The sequence below is a fragment of the Loxodonta africana genome, chromosome 8 (genome assembly GCF_030014295.1).
Source record: "Loxodonta africana isolate mLoxAfr1 chromosome 8, mLoxAfr1.hap2, whole genome shotgun sequence".
Lineage (NCBI taxonomy): Eukaryota > Metazoa > Chordata > Mammalia > Proboscidea > Elephantidae > Loxodonta > Loxodonta africana.
In genome coordinates, this window is record NC_087349.1 from 20,260,968 (window position 1) to 20,283,632 (window position 22,665).

The following is a 22,665-nucleotide window of genomic DNA, read 5'->3' on the forward strand; positions in this document are numbered from 1 at the left end:
ATGAGGAATCGGTACATAGAACAAGAAGCAGTCTTTTGAACAAAACAAGGGGATACTACGTGGTTTAAAGTCAGGAAAGGTATGTGTCAGGGTTGTAACCTGTCACCATACCTATTCAATCTGTATGCTGCGAAAATAATCGGAGAAGCTGGACTATACGAAGAAGAACGGGGCATCAGGATTGGTGGAAGACTCATTAACAACCTGTGTCATGCAGATGACAAAACCTTGTTTGTTGAAAGTGAAGAGGACCTGAAGCACTTACTGATGAAGATCAAAGACCACAGCCTTCAGTATGGATAACACCTCAACATAAAGAAAACAAAAGTCCTCACAACTGGACCAATAAGCAACATCATGATAAATAGAGAAAAGATTGAAGTTGTCAAGGATTTCATTTTACTTAGATCCACAATCAACACCCATGGAAGCAGCAGTCAAGAAATCAAAAGACACAAGACACGTTGCACCGGGTAAATCTGCTGCGAAAGGCCTCTTTAAGGTGTTGAAAAGCAAAGACAACACCTTGAAGACTAAGGTGCACCTGACCCAAGTCACAGTGTTTTCAATCGCCTCCTATGTATGTGAGAGCTGGAGAATGAATAAGGAAGACCAAAGAAGAACTGACACTTTTGAATCGTGGTGCTGGTGAAGAATATTGAATATACCATGGATTGCTAAAAGAATGAACAAATCTGCCTTGGAAGAAGTACAACCAGAATATTCCTTAAGAAGCAAGGATGACAAGACTGTCTCACATACTTTGGACACTCTATCAGGAGGATCAGTCCCTGAAGAAGGATATCATGCTTGAAAAAGTAGAAGCGTCAACAGAAAAGAGGAAGACCCTCAAAAAGATGGATTTTCACAGTGGCTGCCCCAATGGCTCAAGCATGACAATCGTGAGGATGGTGCAGGACTCAGCAGTGTTTCGTTCTGTTGTACGTAGGGTGGCTATGAGTCGGAACAGACTCGACGGCACCTAACAACATTAATAGAAGCTTTGTTGTTAGTAGCCTTCGCATCAATTCCTACTCATGGTGACCTCATGTGTGCAAAGTAGAACTGCTCCAAAAGGGTTTTCAAGGCTGTGACCTTTTGGAAGCAGATCACTAGACCTGTCTTCTGAGGCAAATCTAAGTAGGTCAAAACCACCAACCATTCAGCTAGTAGTCAAGCACGTAAGGTTTAAATAGCCCAGTAAGTACTCATATATGTGTAACTTTTTTCTGTGCATGTCTGAAATCAGTTAATTCTCACTTGAATATCACCTTTGATTTCATTCTTTATTTCATCATTTACATTTCCCAAGTGTGTATCATCCACATTCCATTTGTTCACCCTACTCTCACAAATTTCTGTGGAAAAGTTGCCTAATCAAGACTGCCTGCATGTAGGTACAACCAAACACCTGAAAGGACTTGGTTCTTAGTTTGGACGTTTAGGGTCATGGCTTCATGGGACATCCCAGTTAACTGGCCTAATAACATTTCAGTGTTTCTGTTCTACCTCCTAGTTTACTGCATAGAGTCTGGGGTCTTAAAGGCTTGGAAGTGGCCATCCAAGGCACATCAATTGGTTTCTAGGTACCCAGAGCAAGAGAGGAAGGAGTCAGGAATAGGAAAAGGATATGGAATATGCGGCTAACTGCCTCCATGAACAACTGCTATCTTTGCCATGAGACCAGAAGAACTGGATGGTGCCCAGCTACCATCACTGAATATTTTGATCAAGGACTCTACAGAGGAATCCTGATCAACAGGAGAAAATGCAGAACAGAGTTTCAATTTCTGACGGACTCCATACTTCCTGAAGCCACGAAGGCTGGATGAACCCCTAAATTATTGCCCTGAGATAATCTTTAAACCCTAAACAAAAATACCCCCTGAAGTCTTCTTAAAACCAAAGAATAGTTTAGCTTAACTAGTAAAAAAACAAACACCTTGAGCATTATGCTCTTTTAAGAACTATCTATATAGGATCAAATTGACAACAGCAACTCGAAAGATGAGATAGGAAACTTAAGTGGCAGTGATTTTACGTTAATGGGGGAAGAACAACTCAGAAATGGAGGGTGAAAATGGTCACACAATTTGAAAAATGTAATCAATGTCACTGAACTATACATGCAGAACTGTTCAGTTGGTGTGTGTTTTGCTGTGTATATTCTCAACAACAGCAAAAGACTGCCTGAATAGATGTGAGACTGTCTACATGATGTTATTCACAAAGTTCTGTCCTGTTTAAATTTCTTCACATCACATTCAGTACCACCTTATCTGTGTAAAACCTTGGACATGGCACTGAAGAAGGATATTCGGGTAATCAGTTCAACTCTCAAAGAGCTTACAGCAACAGTTCTCAAAGTGAACCATGGAGCCCCAGAGGTGCCTGAGGCCCTTTCAAAGGGTTTAGGAGGTCAAAATTATGTTCATAATAACTAAGAGACCTTATTTGCCTTTTTCACTGTGTTTATATTTGCACTTTTGATGCAAAAGCAATGGTGGGTAGAAGTGCTGACACAGCACAATTCAAGGCAATGGTAAGCCGTATTAATAGTCACTGTATACTTCACCTTCAAGCGCTCACAGTAAAAGAAGAAAAAAAAAGTCAGTTTTACTCAAGAATGAGCTGGATGAAAAGGTTAAAGTTATTAATTTTATTAAATCTTGTTGTCTTTTTATTATTCTGTGTAAACAAATGGAAAGTATACATAGAGCATGTCTCTGCATACGGAAGCGTGGTGGCTATCTGGAGAAGCACATGTACCAACATTCGAGTTAAAAGCTGAATTAGCCACTTTTCCCCTCAAGGAACACCATTTTTACTTGAAAGAGACAACCTATTGTTATTCAGACTTGGGTATTTGACATATTTTCTCAAAAATGAACAAAGTCAATCAGTCATTTCAAGGAAAGCAACTGACAGTATTTGTTGCCAATGAAAAAACTTGATCTTTCAAGTCATAATTAGTATTTTTGAAAATCTGTACCCGTCAGTGAGCGGACAGCTCTCCATTACCCTGTAGCTTTCTCTGGTGAGATCGGTGATGCTGTTAACAAATGTGATTTTCTGTGCTGGTGTCTGGAAGGTCTGTGTAACTCAGTGAACCAATATTTTTCAAATGATCAATGTATGATGTTACGAAATCATACATGGGTTAAAAGATCCATCCAAAGTGCATAAGCCAATCAATTTTCAAGTAACAGTACAGTTATGGTTTCAGAATCCACACTGCAACTAACCTTTAAGGAACTACCATTGTCACGCTTTGGTGTAATATTAAAGAAAAATATCCGCAACCATCTGAAAAGACTCTTAAAATACTCTTCCCTTTTCCAACTACATATTTGGTACGAGACCAGATTTTCTTCCTATACTTTAACTGGGTTTTCTGTTGTTTACTTTTAAATTAATTAGTAAATACTGGGTTTACTATTGTTATTTTTAAATTAATATTTTTTAATTTTGTTTTTATTTCTAATATGCTAAGTATCAAAAGTCATAACTCACATAAACAAAAGCTCTTTGTCATCTTCAATAACTGTCATGAGTACGGCGGGGTCCTGGGACGAAAGATTAAGAACCACTGGCTTCCACTATGCTGTCATGCATCGTTAATGTCCACGACACGTACTGTGAAATAGGACGTTCGGTGATTTGGACATTGCGCGAACACCGTATTATATACTGAGCAAAGCTATATGGGATACTGTAGTAAACCGTCAGCAGCAGCAGTCACTGATGTTCCACCTACATATTGTTTAATAACCTTTTGTTTCACTTCCAAATCCTTACTTCTCCTCTGCCTCTTGCTGCTGCTATCGCCAGCACTGGCTTTGATGCATTTGGGAGCCATGATGCACTTCACAGTAATATTTCCACAGGAAAATTAAACACAGAGATAATGCTACAACACTCAAGAAATGCGCAATACACAAGACTGGATGCTGCTGCCTACAAGTCGAAGCACACACTGTATCATTATACGCCTGACAGAGCAATCACTTTGTACACAAGAGACATGTTGGGTATGGAAAGCTGTTGCATTTGCTAAGTCTGCTACTTCCTGATCAGGATTTCTGAACTCCATTGTAATCTTATGGGACGACGGACGTATGTGCAGTCGGACGTTGCCTGAATGGATGTTATGCGGTGCATGACTGTAATAAGTGAGAAGAATAAACACAAACAGTAATACAAAGTAGAATGTGAAGACTGTCACAGGCCTTCTCTTCCTAAACATCTCAGCTCTTCAAAAGCTAGACCTATGCTATCTACCAGACTCCTCAAATAATTTATTTAGCCCTGCTATCAATATAATCAAAATGAGTAATGCATTTAGCAAACACAAAAAGGGCCTAAGCAATCCCAAGATAATGTGTTAAGCCAATATGAATTGATGGGTTTTTCTTTACTCATCTTCTAAAGAAATGACCTAAATTAAAATTGGTTTTATTTCCCTGATATAAACTGAGTCAGTCTATAAAGGGGATTCTTTCACAAAGGACTACATAATACACAACTGTCCTGGAAATCCACCCTACACAATCAAATTAGTAATGGAAAGCTAGGGAATTTGGTTCCCAGCCTCTTAACAATAAGACAAAAACTAGAAATCCTATACTGGTCTTAAGGATCAGGATACAAACACGTTATTCAGGGGAAAAAAGCACTTTCTACAGGATGCTATGCATATATGCTATTGCTTGTGTTTTTTAAAAAGGGAGGGACACAGACACAGAGATTTTTGCTTAGTCCACCAGGAAGAAGAGAAAGGAAACTGACAATGGTGGTCGTTTTTGGAGAGGGGAACTGTGGGGAAGAAATTCACTTTCCGCTGCGTTCTTTTTTATATTATTTTACCTTTCAATCATGCGCATGCAATACTTACTCAAAAATGTTTTAAAACATCTTCATTTCTACATCATCCATTTCTCTAGTTTTTTTATCTCAGATAAAAATCCCAAATAATACTAAAAATATAGGACTAAATACGAAAATCATTAAATGTGTATTTGTTAAACAACAGATACACGTCTCATACACCTGACAGAAGCATCAAAAGCTGTTTGTCCACCTGGCAGCGATCAGTCGTTGATTACCTGAAGGAGCACCTGTTTACAGGAGTACTTAGCGATAACATCTATCTGCACAACACAATGACATAGTTGCTACTTCAGTAGTAACTCTTTGTTTTTTATTAAGAAATATTCTCTGAATAGCCTCAAAATTGCTAAACTTAAAGATCCCCTTTAAACCATGCAGCCAACATTGAATTTGGCATTCATGTAGGTCTTACTATGTACAAGGCCTAGTGGCACAGTGGTTAAGGTTAGCAGTCTGAATCCACCAGCCACTCCACAGGAGAAAGTTGTGGCAGTCTGTTTCCATAAAGATTACCCATTGTCGTCGAGTAATCATAGTGACCCTATAAGACAGAGCAGAAGTGCTCCACAGCCTTGGAAACCCTATGGGGCAGTTCTCTTCTGTCCTATAGGGTCACTAAGAGGCAGAACTGACTCAACAGCAATGGGTTTGGTTTGGGTTTTTTGGTGGGTTTTTTTGTAAGTTTAATGGTATTATCAGCATTTTAACCAAGAGCATTTTAACCAAACTGGAGTGTGCTGAATGGTGGCCCCCAAAAAGATATGTCCATGTCCTAATCCCCAGAACCTGTGAATGTGTCCTTACTTGGAAAAAGGGTCTTTGCAGACATAATTAAATGAAAGGTGTTAGGTGAGCCCTAAATCTCATGACAAGTACCCTTAGAAGAAAGAGGCAGAGGAAGATTGCACAGACAGAAGAGGCGGCAGCAATGTGACCATAGAGGCAGATACTGGAATGATGTGGCCACAAGTCAAGGAAGGCCAACAGCCACCACCAGAAGCTGGAAGAGGGAAACAACAGATTCTCCCCTAGAGCCTCTGGAGGGAGTGTGGCCCTGCAGACGCCTTGATTTTGAACTTAAGGTCTCCAGAATTGTGAGATAATAAATGTGTTGTTTTAAGCTGCAACATTTGTGGTAATTTGTTACAGCAGCAAAAAAAAAAAAAACTAAGAACCCCCAAACTCTTTCCATTATACCCCATCACCCTCCCAAGAAAGTTAAAGGAACGAAAAAACAGAGATGATTCCAAGGACTTTATAAAATACTATACAGAAAATAGAAACTATACTTGTTTTGGAAGCCCTAGAGAATATAAGTAAGATCAGTAGGAAAAAGTTATAGGGAGAAAATTTCAGTTCAAATTAAACTTTCTAACAGTGTAAATGTCTTAAAGACTACCTAGACTTTTGGTAGCTAGTAAGTTTCCTAAAGGGAGACTGATGACCATTTAACTTTAGATAAAGTAGATAAAGGGAGACTGATGACCATTTAACTTTAGATAAAGTAGAACACTTCTCACCCTGAGTTCATAAAATTATAAAATGTTAGATGGCACCACAAACACGCACCTATAAGGTAAAACATACAAATTTGTGAGGTTCCCACAACCATTCATTCAAATACTGCTTATTTTATGTTGAGCACTGTGTTTGGTAATAAGCGCAGACATGATGTTTACCCTCATGAAGCTTACAACATGGTGGGCAAGATGCACATAAATCAAGTAACATACAAACAAACCTACAATTATGGCTGTGACATGCGTTGTGAAGAACAAATGCAAAATCAGGAAAAACTTCCCTGAGGAAGTGATGCTTGAGCAGAGATGTGAAGGATTTATCAGATTTTACTAGACAGAGAAGAGAAGAAAAAAGCTTTCCAGGCAGAAAGAAAAATGGCAAAAGGCCTATGGTTGGGAGGAGTGTTGTCAGTACAAAATGAGTCCAAGTGGCCTACATCAAAGAGTTTAGTCTTCATCCTAAATCCAATGGGGGCCAGGATCGGACCTGAGTATTTAAACAAGGTCCATTTCAGCAGCACTGAGGAGAATGAACGACTGCAGGGCCAGAGTAAACGCAGGTGGGCCAGTGAGGGGGTACTGCAATAGTCCAGAAAAGAAACAAATGATAGCAACTTGGACAAAAGTGGAAGTGGTGGAAATGAAGAGGGCAGGCTGAGCTTATTTAGAAGGTTAATTAAGCAGGATTTGATGATAGTGGTTTGATGGTTAAGGTTATGCATCAACTTGGCTAGGCCATGATTCTCAGTGGTTTGGCAGATACTGTGTAATCATCCTCCATTTTGTGATCTGATATGAGCAGCCAATCAGCTTAAAGGGGCGTTTCCCCGGGGGTGTGGCCTGCATAGATATGGTGGGTGGGTGGGTGGATGGACAGATGAATAGATGGATGATAGGTGTTCTGGCAAAGCTAGCCCTCTCAAGATCCTGTATCCGACTCATCATCCTCTGCCCTCCAGTCCTTGGGATGTGACCCAGTAGCCTGCCATTTGACCTGTAGATTCTGGGACTCATTAGCTCCCACAGCCTCATGAGCCAGCAGCCTGCTGTCTGACTTGCTGATCTTGGGTTTGTCAGCCCTGCAACCATGTGAGTCAGGAGAAGGCTCCAACCTGGTGTCTGACCCACAGATTTGGGACTTGACAGCCTCCACAACAGTGTGAGCCATGTCCTTGAAATCTCTTCTCTCTCCCTCCTTCCCTCCTTCCTCCCTCCCTCCCTCCCTTCTTTCTATCTATCTATCTATCTATCTATCTATCTATCTATCTATCTATCTATCTATCTATCTATCTATCTATCATCTATCTATCTATCTATCTATCATCTATACACACACACACTCACACACACACACACACACACTTCACTGGTTTTGCTCCTCTAGAGAATCCAGCCTAAGACATATGGTAAGGTCAAGGTTTCTAGTCTGAGAAACTAGATAAAATGGTGGTTCCTGTCACTGAGGTAAGCAAGAGGGCAACAGAGCCATGTTGAGAAAGTCATTTTGGGGTGTAGTGCATCTGAGGCATCCGAAACATGTCAATTAGGCAGATGAATACTGAGTTGTGAAACTACTGGTAGGTCAAACCTGAGTATATATATTTACATGGAACAGATGGACAATCTTTTATCTTTAGGGAAAGCAGTTATCGTTACAACAAAATCATTATTCTCAATAAAGAAAATTTCAAAAAAAAAAATTTTCAAAATGGTGCTAGCCTAAAAGAATCATTATTGTACCAAAAGCCTAAATTAATATTAAATGAAACTACCCACTGTGATCGTTAAGGTTGTGTGTCAACTTGGCTGAGCTATGACTCTCAGTGGTTTGGCAGTTATGATGTAGTTCTGCAGTCGTTTAAAGATGTAATCACTTCCATGATGGGATCTGCCATAATGTGATCCCGTCCATGATGGGATCTGACATAATGTGATCACCTCCATGATGGGAGCTGATATAATGTGATCCCCTCCATGATGCGATCTGACATGATGTGATCACCTCCATGATGGGATCTGACATGATGTGATCACCTCCATGATGAGATTGGACATAATATGATCACCTCCATGATGGGATCTGCCGTGAACAGCTAATCAGTTGAAAGGGAGTTTCCTTGGGGGTGTGGCCTGCATCCAATATAGGTGGACTTTCTGGCAAGGCTCCCTGGCTTTTGCTCGCTCTGGATCCTGCAGCTGACTCCTGTTCATCCAACCTCTGGTTCTTGGGACTTGAGCTAGCAGCTTGCCTGCCAATCTTGGGATTCATCAGCCTCTGTGGCCTAGATCCTGGGTTTGCCAGCCCCTGCTGCTATATGAGTTTGGAGAAGCCTCCAGCCTGACCCACAGGCTTGGGACTTTCCAGCCTCTACAACCACATGAGCTATTTCCTTGATATAAATCTCTCTCTCTCCATATACACACACACACACACACACACAGAGGACGCTTTACTGGTTTTGCTTCTCTAGAGAACCCAGCCTAAGACACCCACTGAAAGGACTTTGGACATAGATCACTCGTTTGTCTACAAAATTGACTGTCTTCACAATACATCTTGGTGGATTCTCAAATTAGAATTTGCTCCTGATACAACAACTGAAAACAAAAGTTTAAAAGAAAAAAAATTTGTACCTTTTGGTCCCGGATTATTTACCTCCTGCTATGCCTGAAAGATCCTGATGTATCTTAATTGTCACACGTAACTGATCAGGTTTTTCTCCTAGAAAAGATACTAATTGTCATACACACCTTGATGGGCTTTATAAGATACTCAGGTGCAAAATGACTATTTCAGATACTAATTGCATTAACTGAGGAACTATTTAGGTACATTTGCTTTCCATTTTATATTTTTTTCAAAAAGCAAAAGCAAACCAGCTACCTGCAAAACAGGTTAAAGACAGAATTCAGTGAGTAGCCAGGGAAACTGGGTTACATTCCTTGCCCCAAAGAGTATTCCACTGTACAAAATCTTAAGGAAGTTAACTTTAAGAAAGACCCAGTTACTCTTTACATAAAATTAGAATTATATATTTCATATACTTCACTGAGAGTCGGAATTAGATTTATATTTTATACTTATAAAATCCTTTGAACTCCCCAGAAATAATGCTAAAAACCATATTAACATATATTATACTACTGCTGTTATCAATGCCTAAGCTGCTCTCATTGGGAACATAACAACTCAAGAAGGTCCCAGGGTTAAATAAAAGACCAACGATATATTGGGACAAGATTATCCACCTCAGAAAATACCCTGCAGATAGGAATCTTAGCTCAGGAAGTAGGAGGGCAGAGTTGAGAGAAGGCAAGTTAATGTGTTAATGAAACTGCGGTTAACCCAGGATTTAGGTTTCATTCTTCTCTAAGTAAGCTTTCATAGCAAGTCCCTATGCCCTTATTCCAAGTTACCCTTACCTCAGCAAAACCACAGGACATGAAAGAGACAGTAGGCATTTCCCGGACAAATACGTATTTGGAGCGAAAATTCTAAATACCTTATTTTTCTCCTTCCTATTTTATTATAATAAATAGATTGGTAACTGTCCCATTAAAATGTCTGAACGCAAAAATAAAACTGGTAATATCAAATCTCCTTCAGACATTTCTGGCTCAAAACAGTATGTACAATATTTACCCACTGTATATGTGTATACGTGCATACATGTATGCTTAGGAAAATATCTAAAACCATGTATTTAAAAATATTATCTTTGGTCAAACTATGCTTATAATTTTATTCTTCTTCCTTTTCTACAATAAACACAGATTACACTTTTTTTAGGTTAAGAAGAAAATATATTTATTGTTTAACAAGTCATAACAAAGGCTCACAATTAATTTTAGGAAGAATTCTTTAGACGAAACTTTAAATCATTTCTGTCCTCCTCATCTTTCAAATGAGGAAAAAGGCCCCATGAAGATAAATGACTTGCATGCCCAAAATCTGACAGTGAGTCATTATTATAAAACTTATTGCCGTAAAGTTGATTCTGACTCATAGCGTCCCTACAGGACAGAGGAGAATTGTCCCATAGAATTTCCAAGGAGCACCTGGTAGATTTAAACTCCCAACCTTTTGGTTAGTAGCCATAGCTATTACCCACTACACCATGAGGGCTTTCGAGTCATTATGAGGACCATAATTATATTATCCGTTATTGTTATTAGCTGCTGTTGAATGGCCCCAACTTATGTCGACCCCATGCACAACAGAATGAAACACTGCCTGGTCCTGCACCATTCCCATGATCTCAGACTGTTGTGACCCATGGGGTTTTCATTAGCTGATTTTTGGAAGAACTCCAGGCCTCTCTTCCCAGTCTTAGTCTAGACGCTGCACTGAAACCTGTTCAGCATCATAAAATAAGCATCATAGCAACATGCAAAACCTCCACTGACAGAGAATCAGACTGGCCGGGAATCAAACATGGGTTTCCAGCACGGAAGGCAATAATTCTACCACTAAACCACCACTGCCTCCTATTTTCTGTACTTACCTTTATTTTTTCTGATTATAAAAGATAATGCATTTCATTAAAGATATTTTGAAAAATAATGAAAGATACAAAAAAGAAAATGACTACCACATATAAGCTTATTAATCAAAGACAGCCACTGATTTTTCTTCTATTTCTTTCTAAAATTTTTTATTATGAAAATAATACATTTCCAATGTAGAAAAACTTAACATAGAGTCAAAAATTAAGGAAGAAAGACAACTTTTACCACTCAGTCTTTTAATTGTTGATAACAGAATGATTTTTTTCTTAAGACTTAGTAGCTGAGGTCAGTTTGGGGTCGACTAGTTCTATGCTGGTGTTCTTATTTACATTAGCAATGCTCAGTATTTAGAAAAACCAAACCTTGGTTGGTTCTTTGATTTGTGGGTTATTTTTATATAGCAGATCTATTACCAAGAATTTTACTTCACAATTGCTTAATGAAAGGCCAAAAACCCCAACCCATTGCCGTCGAGTCGATTTCGACTCATAGCGACCCTGTAGGACAGAGTAGAACTGCCCCATAGAGTTTCCAAGGAGCGCCTGGCGGACTCGAACTGCTGACCCTTTGGTTAGCAGCCATAGCACTTAACCACTAGGCCACCAGGGTTTCCTGGGTCGATAAGAGTCAGAATCGACTCAACGGCACTGGGTTTGGTTTGGTTTTGGTTATCTCTATTTAGGGACCTTTGCAGAACTGATAAACGTACAGATAATCCACAAAGACAAAACTACAAGTTACATAACACATTTTCTACGTTTAAGATTGCCCGAGACATTTATTCCAATCTAATATTACCAATACTTTTACAGGGTATCTGATAAAACAGTGCCAACTGGCATTAATTATAGAAAAACATGATGAATTATAAGCAAACACATTCATGGAAAACAAGCTAGTCTTGTACAAGTTTCTGAACCTCACCTTTAACTCAGTTAGCAAGACATTTAAAAATACTGTTTCATCTTTATCTCAGTCTTTTAAAATTTCTTATGTGTTTTAAAAATATACATAACTATATTAGTACAGTTGCATAGGAACATCATTTATAATAAATGTACATATATTCATAGTGTGTGCTCAAAATTTTACTTGAAGGGTAACAATCAAAAGTTTGGAGATAAATGCCCAGAATCTAGTTTCTATCTCCTACTCTAGTTTCAAAGATCTAAAGATTAAGAGGAATACTGAAGTTGTCAAGGATTTCCTTTTACTTGGATCCACAATCAACAGCCACGGAAGCAGCAGTCAAGAAATTAGACAACACACTACACTGGGCAAATCTGCTGCGAAGGACCTCTTGAAAGTGTTAAAAAGCAAAGATGTCACTTTGAAGACTAAGGTGCGCCTGACTCAAGCCATGGTATTTTCAATCACCTCTTATCCATGTGAAAACTGGACAATGAGTAATGGAGACCAAAGAAAAATGGATGCTTTTGAATTATGGTGTTGGTGAAAAATACTGAATATACTACAGAGTGCCAGGACAAATCTGTCAGTACAGCCAGAACGCTCCTTAGAAGGGAGGATGGTGAGACTTCATCTTACATACTTTGGACATGCCATCAGGAGGGACCAGTCCTTGCAGAGAAGGACATCATTGCTTGGTAAAGTAGAGGGTCAGCGAAAAAGAAGAACCTCAACGAGATGGACTGACACAGTGGCTGCAACAATGGGCTCAAACATAGCAAGGATTGTGGGGATGGCACAGGGCCAGGCAATGTTTCATTCTGTTGTACACAGGGTCACTATGAGTCAGGACCAACTCAACAGCACCTAAGAACAACAACAAAGATTAGAGGAAGAAAGAGAAAACACCAATTATCTAAAATTTCAGAACGAAATATACTTTGGGAATCAATTAAGTTCTAGTATGGAATTTTTTTTAATTGTTTGAATTTCTAAATTTGATTCATGATTTAGAAATGTGGGTAACAGCAATTCGTTAGCATTAAATCATCTTATATCTCAAAGTATTCCATAATTGTGACCTTTCAGAACAATCCTGTAAAACAGGTCCGTGGTATTTTAATTTCACAGTCTGAAAAAGTAAGCAAGGAAAGAATAAATGTCTTGCCCCATATTACTAAACTGAAACACTTGTGCATTTCAGAAATTTCCCACAGTATTTGCCAGGGGTGGATTAACCAATAGGCAAGGTAAACACAGTGCTTACCTTGCTGGTTACCTTTTTTTTTGCCACATCGAAGATTCTGTTTCTAGGTGTGGCTGATAATCTGTCTCTCTCCCAACCTCACAGCACCTTCATACAGAATCAAAGCCTCTTCTCAAATTTACAATCCCTGACAAACTGGGATTAGTCAGTAAACAAGGTAAGCATGAGTTCACTTGTGCTTACTCACTAATCTGTAGGGAAATTGTTCACTACAGATGGTCTGGTAAGCAAGGCAAGCACTTTGCCTACTGGATGATCCTCCCCTGGTATATGCAACTCACAACTTAAAAATGAATTCTGAACGCAATCTATGGATCATTTTGCTTTCTTTCAAAATACATTTTCCCTTGAAAACAGTATTAATTTGATCCCCCCACAAAGTCTACTAAACCTATAGTGTATGAATATATAATCATATACTAGAGTGAACCCTGGAGTATAAAAAGCCAAGGAATCCAAAAGACTTGGCAAAATTCTGCAGCGATTAAGCTTTGCTCTGGCACTCTCCCCCCTTCCTTTTGATGATCCTACTCCCATCTCCCAGTGGTGTCTCATACCTTTCCAAAGTTTCTCATCTGACCTGAGACATCATCCCATTGCCATCAAGTCAATTCCAACTCAGGGCTATCCTATAGGACAGAGTAGAACTGCCCCACAGAGTTTCCAAGGCTGGAACCCCGGTGGCTCAGTGGTTAAGAGCTCAGTTGCTAACCAAAAGGTCGATAGTTTGAATCCACCAGCTGCTCCTTGGAAACCCTATGGGGCAGTTCTACTCTGTCCTATAGAGTTGCTATGAGTCAAAATTGACTCAATGGCCACAGATTTTTGGTTTAGTAATCTTTATGGAAGCGGACTATCACATCTTTCTCCCATGGAGCACCTGGTGGGTTCAAACTGCCGATCTTTTGGTCTGCAGCTGAGCGTTTAACCACTGTGCCTCCAGCGCTACTTCAAAATCTCTTCCCCTGGATCTATCCAGGTCAGTTAGGGTAACTGATCTCAGCCAACTGATAGGACTAACACTTGACTTAATCATTAGCATTACTGAAGACTTTTCTCTTGTCAAGATCCCTTTGAGGATCTCATAAAAGTTATGGGCCACAGCAGGAGAGCAGTGGGATGCAGACCCCAGATTCTCATATGACCAGACTTAATGGTCTGAGACTGGAAGGATCCCCGTGGTCATGGCCCCCAGAACTTCTGTTGGTCCAGGACAGGAACCATTCCCGAAGCCAACTCTTCAGACATGGATTGGACTGGACAATGGGTTGGAGAGGGATGCTGGTGAGGAGTGAGCTTCTTGGATCAGGTGGACACTTGAGACTCTGTTGGCATCTCCTGCCTGGAGGGGAGATGAGCAGGTGGAGGGGGTTAGAAGCTGGCAAAATGGACACGAAAAGAGAGAGTGGAGGGAGAGAGCAGGCTGTCTCATTAGGGGGAGAGTAATTGGGAGTGTGTAGCAAGGTATATATGGGTTTTTGTGGGAGAGACTCAGGTGATTTGTAAACTTTCACTTAAAACACAATAAAAATTATTAAAAAAAAAAAAAAAAGTTATGGGCCATCTCCCTAGAAAAGCACATAGGCACCCACACAAAATTTTTCAGGATCACACAGCCAAAATATGTCCATGAACCACAAAGCTATAAACCCCGGGTTAGTCCCTGCACTTATCATAAAATCTTAAAATATCATAAAACTACAAAACTATTCAAGAAGAATTTGCATTTTAAGAGACAGTCAACCCAAATGAATCTCTAATTGTTAGAATTTAAGACTGATTTTAAGACAGTGTCAAAACAATGCCTTAAAAAAATTGTTTTTCAACAGTATGGAAAAGAGATTTTTAGGATGAACAGCCATTGGGAATCATCTCCCAAAGCTTTTACACTGCAATTCCTATGACAGAAGTGGGGGTAACAGGACTTAGTTCTAAGCATAGGTCATCTACTGAATTAAATTTTATCAGGTCCTACCCTTGTACTCAAAGGAGCCCTTGTGGCACAATGGTTAAGCATTCGGCTGCTAACCGAAAGGTCGGCAGTTCAAACCCACCAACCACTCCTGGGAGAAAGATGTGGCAATCTGCTTCCGTGAAGTTACAACCTTGGAAACCCTATGGAGCATTTCTATTCTGTCCTATAAGGTCACTACGACTCCACAACGGGTTTAACCCTTTATTCAGCAACACTCTAGAAATCTATTTTGTTAAACCACTATGATTCCCGGGCAAAACAATATACACATAAAGTTTCTTTCATCCCTTAATTGCCAAATCCAGTTGACACTGCTAAATTCTCTCCTAAATTTCCCTTCACCCCACTCCTTCTCAGCTTATTCAACCCTACACCATTTATCTTATTTCTCTAACCTTTTTTTTTTTTTCAACTTCCTTCACAGGCCCTACTTCCACTGGGGCCTAAGATGTAGATGGTCCCTGATGGTGCCCTTGGTCTTCTCCTCACTCCTGATAAATTCTACATAACACTGATGAATACAAATTCTTTTTTTTTTTAATTGTGCTTTAAGTGACAGTTTACAAATCAAGCCAGTCTCTCATACAAAAATTTACATATACCTTGCTACGTATTCCTAGTTGCTCTCCCCCAATGAGACAGCACACTCCCTCTCTCTCCACTCCGTATTCCCCATGTCCATTCAGCCAGCTCCTGTCCCCCTCTGCCCTCCCATCTCCCCTCCAGACAGGAGCTGCCCACATAGTCTCATGTGTCTACTTGAGTGAAGAAGCTCACTCCTCACCAGTATCATTTTCTGTCCCATAGTCCAGTCCAATCCCTGTCTGAAGAGTTCGCCTTGGGAATGGTTCCTGTCTTGGGCTAACAGAAAATCTGGAGACTATGACCTCTGGGGTCCTTCTAGTCTCAGTCAGACCATTAAGTCTCGTCTTTTTAAGAGAATTTGGGGTCTGCATCCCACTGTTCTCCTGCTCCATCAGGGATTCTCTGCTGTTAATACAAATTCTTAACTGATCCCGGCTGCCCCTTGAGCTCCAGACCAAATCTCCAGCTACCTACTTGAGTTAGCTTGATTCCCACAGATATCTCAATACATCTAGAATCACACCCTGTTACATTCCTCCTCAAATTGTTCTTCCTACACATTCCCTGCCTTAAAGGCATCATCATCCATTAACCAAACCATAATCCTTTCTCATCTCTGACTCCCTCATACTCATTTGTGACCCAAATCTGATAACTGTAAAACTAAAAATAATCTCCAGAATTTATCTCCTCTTAATTCACAGTAGTCTCACAGGCCTCCAATCCAATCTTCCCATGCCATCTTTTTAAAAACCAGAATCCATTTCCTATTCACAAACCTCTCACGGCCCCTAAATGCCTACAGAATAAAGTCCATGTGCATGAGCATGGAATTCCAAGCTCCTTCCAATCAGGTCCCAAGCTCAGCTTCATTGCCCAGTGCTCCCCAAGTAAAGCCAAATCTACCTGCTATTTCTTATATCAGGCCATTAATACCCTCCCTTTAGTCTCTTCTCTACTCACTCGTCCAACGCATCCCCTATATGAAAAGTCTTCCCTAACCTCACTTATTCTCCCGGCATCTCACCCCTCCCCAGAAAGAATTCCTCCCTCTCCTATAACCCCATACTACTCTTTCTTTACTTTATTTTGGTTCTTAACAAGTTGTATTGTAGTTAATTGAACCCAAATCATTCTTCCCTACTAGACAAGGGCCATGGTTTGTTACTCCAGCACCTATCACAGGCCTGGAATATAGTATGCCTTTAATCAAAGTCTCGGCAGCAGAGTTTTTTTGTTTTAATCAAAGTCTGGAAACCCTGGTGGCGTAGTGGCTAAGTGCTACAGCTACTAACCAACAGGTCGGCAGTTCAAATTCGCCACGTGCTCCTTGGAAATTCTATGGGACAGTTCTACTCTGTCCTATAGGGTCGCTATGAGTTGGAATCGACTTGACCGCAGCGGGTTTGTTTTTTGTTTTTGTTTTTTTAAAATCAAAGTCTGGTGAATGAATGGCAAAAATCCAAAGTGAGGACACACCTAAGGAGGCTACTTCTCAGTGGAGGGTATGCCTCACCCGCTTTTGAACTTAAAACAAGACTTAGGTTTCCTAGCCCTAGCTCCCCATTTCTAGCCCACTGCTTTAAGCAATGTTTCACTGGGACATTTCCTCATTTCCTCTTGTTCTTTGTAGGTTTAGCTGCCAGCCTAACCACATTAGCATTCAGTAGCAGCAACAAAACAGACTCTCAAAGTTCTAAAAAGCAGGCTTTACAATTATCAACACTAAGGTACAAGTTCTTTTTTAAAAAGTCTTAACGTAGATGCATACAGAGCTCATTCTTCATGATGATTACGAAAAGGCTTGGCATAGGTTATCCAACAAGCACCACTCAAATTCTTAAGAAAATGTCAACTTTGTCAGCCAAACTTTTCACATTTGTAACCACAGAAATCAGCATGCATGAAGTAATCTAAGTATTCAGCTTATGTACAATTACTATAAATAGTAATCTTAATCATCAAACTGATGGGCCATACAAAAGTAGCTCTTAAAGTTTCTTTTAAAAATATCCTCCCCTCCAAATTCCAGTGATCATCCCAACCTATCAAATTATTTTTTACCATTATCACCTTCTCTGTCCTCTCTTCCCCCACCAGCCATCCTCCAACACACACACCTCCCTTACTAAACATGGTTTCCTTAAATTATCTGATGTACTTGGAGTTTTACACAAAGCTAGACTGCTGTGGGGCAAGACAGATGAACTACTAGGTGTGATATTCGGGAGAAGATTCCGTATTGCCAGATTATTTTCTAAGTGACGCCATTACTGTTACAGTACAGACTTGCCACAATGGATCACAAGGATCTGCCTTAACTGCCCCTTTTTTCTTTGTTTACTATATTAGGACATTTCCATAAAGTTGTATTTCTGGCTTTTCTTCAGTTGATATAAATTTTTACTTGATGCCCTGTTTTAGGTGTAAAGCCACATGATGAAGTCTTTTTGATGCTCCAGTGAGTAAACTCCATCAAGGGGGTTCAAAACACACTAGCCTAATCCTGAACGTCACCGTTTATTTGCCTTGTGCAATGAAAAATTTCTTCCTCATTTTCCAAGTTCTGTCCATGTTACATTAAAACAACTTCAGACAAAGTGTTCCTGCTGCCCCAGAATTAAAAGTTTCCAATAGCTCCATGTGGCTGTAATCATCTGAAAACACCTGAAGTTGATTTGTTTTACCTCCTTTTACTACTTCTCTTCAAGTCTGCTCACCCCAGTAATGAAGGATAAAAGTACTAACAGCAAAACCAAGAAAGGGGATATCTACTACAAAGGGTTTGGTTTTTAGTTAACAAATGATACATAATGCACAAAAATTAACACATATCCCAAGCCTCAAAAAAACACCAGACTTGGTATAAATAAAACGTTTCTAAAATAAACTTAACAAGTGATTCTTTTTTCAATGCTGTTTTACTAAGTGTTCATGGGAAATTTATTTGGATGTGCTCAGGCTGAAAATACTAGCTTTAGCTCTCAAGGAAAACATGATAGAACAGAGAATATCTTTTAGTTATAGAACATTTTCTGAAACTTGTTTACAAAACCAGAGAGTTATATTTGTTTGTATGATTAATTTTCCAAATACTATTTTTACACATGCACTAATAAGCATCACAGATAGTCACACACAAACGTCTAAATTCAAATATCCCATTTTCTGGACTAATTCGAGTCGCAGAGATGGTACATTCAAACGTTTCAGAGGTTAGACACTTATGAAATTCGACAACCCACAGGAGTTCCCCTCATGCCCTCCAACTTCCCAGAGTGATGCTGAGCGGATGGACAAGCTGACTTCAGCATGAGCACCGAGCTGGCCTGAAGATATCTGACAGACTGCAGAACCGACCCGTTACCTTGTTTCCCAAAGGTAGGACTGGAGAGCGTGCTTCTAAAGGGTTCAAAGCCCCTCTAGAAGCCAAAGAATCAGCACGCCTTCTCAAATAATTGCGAAAACATTTAATTTTAATAATTGTTGTTCATCATTTCATTCCCCAACATTTACTGAATGCCTTACTACATACAAGAGGTATAAAATTTAATCTCAGACCACAGAAGCTTAAATTCTCCTTAAAACAGTCACCCATTTGTGGTTATTTTACATAAAATGTTTCTTAAGACAATCCAACTGCGTGTATGGGCAATGCAAATTTAGGTACAGTAAAACCTGCGAGAGCTGGAACCCTGTGTGAGGCAAAAACCTATCGAGAAGGAAAACTCAAATATTTTTCATTAAAACCATAGAAAAGTGGTAAGACTGCATCCTGTCAAAGGCAGAAAACTTGCAAGCCCTAGAAAAACAAGGCAGACCTGTTTAGTTCCGGCTCTCACAGGTTTCACCCTGTCTAAATCCTGAGGAGCTGGCCTTGGGCTCCCTAACAAAATTAGAGATGGATGCAGAGTTGTGATTCTAATGGAATATACAAGAATTGGGTGGGAAACCTGATGCCTTTCCCTTCAATCCCTTCTATATCTGGACTAGGTCCCTCGTCTCCTATTGTACTTCCCCTAAATCCAGGAGCTGAATTTCCTTAAAATCTGCTAAGTAAACTATTCCCAAGAAAACTCATTTGGGAATAAGAAAATGTTTTGCTAAATGAGAATATGACCACTTACAACCAAACAAAAATCATTTTCCCTAGTCTATGTTGAGTCTGAGATGGGGGCACTCATGATGAAATCGAAGGATTTCAAACAAGGATGACCCAAGGTAGTAACGCAGTAATTCTTAATCTGATTCCCCCATAACCCCACACCTCTTACCCACCCCGATAGGTCCTGATTTTTTTTAATTTTAATTTAAATACAGTTTATTTACGAAAAGTTGAATTTACAATCTTTTTTTTTTTTTTGGACATGTTACCTTTTTATTAAATGATATCCATCAAATTAAATCCAAATACAGTTTTAAAGAGACATTTTTGTTTAAACAAAAATGTCATTTTACCATTAGTCTTTTTTCTCTATATATTTTGACATAGTTAATATTCTAGTCAATATGATCTTTTATTGCTGTAAATTACATATAACACATTTGCCAATTTAACTTTTTCACGTGTACAATTTAGTAACATCAATTAATCATGTTGTACAACCATCACCAATATCTGCTGCCAAATTTTCCATCACCATAAACAGACACTGCTGAAAGACATGTCTAACTCCTATGAGGAGGGAAAAAAAATGCTCCTTGACAGGCAAAAAAAATTCTCCACACAATTTAGGAACCAAGTTAAGAATAAATATACTCCATTACATATGATAATTATATGTTTGCTTTCACACTCATAAAATAGGGAAATTACACTCAAATGTGCAGACGGAATTAGTCAAGCTGTTTTGTTTGGCATTCATATTTTCACTGCCTTATGGAATAACTCAAAGAATTTTCAAACATGATTCTAGGGGGTCAAGAAACTATTCTATCAAAAAAAAAAAAAAAATCCAACATCTGCAAGGTCCCATGCTACCCTCCTCCCCCAGGGAGAAATCACCTATTAACCTATTAACTTACCGCTCAAGGCCAAAAGTAAAAGGAATTTCTTAAAGTAAAGGCCTGACATGAGAAAAAGATCACTGTGGGCACAGGTGCTGTCCTGGGACAAAAGCTGTGAGATGTCCCTACCCATTCTTCTGGCTACCACTGTCAAAAATGACAGGCACACCCCACACTCTTTCACTTTGAGTTTCCGAAACATGGTCTCTAAACACTTAGGAAAACCTGAATTTTGCTCTGGTCATAGAATCAAGCACAAGCGACACCAGCTCTAAAGTAAGCAATTAATATATCCTATTTTTTTTTTTTTTAATCTAATGCTTGAAACAAGGGCTGGAGAACAGTTAATGGCACCTCCAACTGGTTGGAACAAATACATCGTTGGAAACCCTGAAAATACTAAGATTTTAAACAACTTCAAGCGCTGGTGGGCACAGTCAGACGCACTGTAGAAACTTTGGGACCAGCAGCAAGGACACAACAGGTGAGAAAAGCAGTCGACATCACTGCACAGTAAACGGATAACATGCAATGGCAAACCCCTGAGTTCCCCCGAAAGGCCGGGGATATGGGATAAAACCATGCACTCCCGTCCTTCCAGCAGCAACGGTTCGGTTCCTTCGGAGGGACGCGCCATCAACCCTCGCCCTCACCCAAGGGACCACCACCCCGGGCGCAGGAAGAACCATGGCCCCCTCCACGGGCAGCATCTCAGCTGGGGAAGAAAACACAATGTCGCTCCTTATTTCTGCGTACAAAAGGACTCTGCGTCCTCCTCCTCCTCGAACTGCCGCCGCTGCCACCCGGGCCGCCTCCTAACTTGCAAAAAGGTGGGCAACGCGCCATGTTCCAGCGTCCCCCAGTCCACCTGGGTAACAAGCCCACGCCACCCCGGCGGGAGGGAAGCTTCGGAGATCGCCCGAAGAGCCAGCCTCCTCTCCCGCCGGAGACAGCGGCTCCCGCGCCCTGGCCCGGCTCCGCCGCGCCGCGCCGCCCGCGGACAAGCCCGCGGAAGGGCCGAGGGGGCGAGCGGGGAGCCGCGGCTCTGGTCCCGCGCAGCCCGCCCACCTCCCGCTCCCGGGCCCGGCGCGCTCTCCCGGGCCTCCCGCTCCCGAGCCCGCGGAAAGGCCCGGCCCGGGCCCGGGGTTCCACGGCGGGGAGGAGGCCGCCGCCCCAAGAGCCTCGGGCGGCGGGGGAGGCCGGAACCCTGGGGCTCTCGGGAGGGCAGCGCCTCCCTCCCGAGCCCGCCAGGACGCCTGGGGCCTAGTGCGGCCTGCGCATCCTCGGGGTGGCGGTTTGACGGGGCCGGGCCGGGGCCCCCCGCCCCAGGCGGGCCGAATCCGGCGGGGGCCCAGGCCCGGAGCCGGGGGCGGCAGGGTGCCGGCTGCGGGGCGGGCCGGCCGGCCGGCGGGCGGGCGGCGTGTTGCGGCTGCGCCGGGGCTGAAATAGCTGGAGATTGCGCGGTAGGGCACTCACCTCAGAGCGGCTGCGCTACCGTGGGCCTGCGCCGTGGAGACTGCGACCGCGCCGGCTCCTCGCAGCTTCCTGCCACCAGCGGCAATGGCGAGCGCTGCCGCCTCTGCCGCCGCCGCCGCCGCCGAGGAGGGGGAGGGGAGCCGAGCAGGCACGCACGCGACGCACGGCTCGGCTTCCCCGCCCGGCGGCCGCCATGATGGGGAGGTCGGCGCGGCGGCTCGGCGCGGCCGGCCGGAGTGGGCTGCGGCCGAGGGTCCTTGGCGTCGCTCGCCGCCTCCTCATCTGCCCATTTCTCCTAGAAGATTTGGCTGGAGCCGGAACCCCGAAAGCAACCGGATTCGGGACATGTCGGCGCCCCAGAGAGGTGGCGCAGGCGGCCCAAAATGGTTGCTAATCTGGAGATGGCAACGTTTCTCGCCCCCCGGACCCGCGAATTAGGACCTCCCGAATGTTCCCAGACAAACTGAAAGGGGCTTCCCCGGATTTTCCTCGGTCCTCCTTGCCCACTGCATCCTCACCCTCTCTTT

The 22,665-nt window shown here is 41.7% G+C and overlaps 1 protein-coding gene across 4 annotated transcripts in view; it reads right to left on the reverse strand.

Annotated features, from left to right (window-relative positions):
* NRF1 (nuclear respiratory factor 1) overlaps window positions 1-22,245 on the reverse strand; it is a 158,028-nt gene extending 135,783 nt beyond the window's left edge. Inside the window, exons 1-2 of one of the 4 annotated variants that reach the window (XM_064289738.1) lie at window positions 22,139-22,224; window positions 9,045-14,437 (exon numbers count right to left, since the gene is read on the reverse strand). The gene's annotated coding sequence lies outside the window, so the exon portion shown is untranslated. Of the gene's footprint in view, window positions 1-9,044; window positions 14,438-22,138 lie in introns of all 4 variants that reach the window. The other 3 variants (XM_023544615.2, XM_003407273.4, XM_023544613.2) reach the window with 3 other exon arrangements.
* Between the last annotated feature and the right edge of the window lie 420 nt (window positions 22,246-22,665).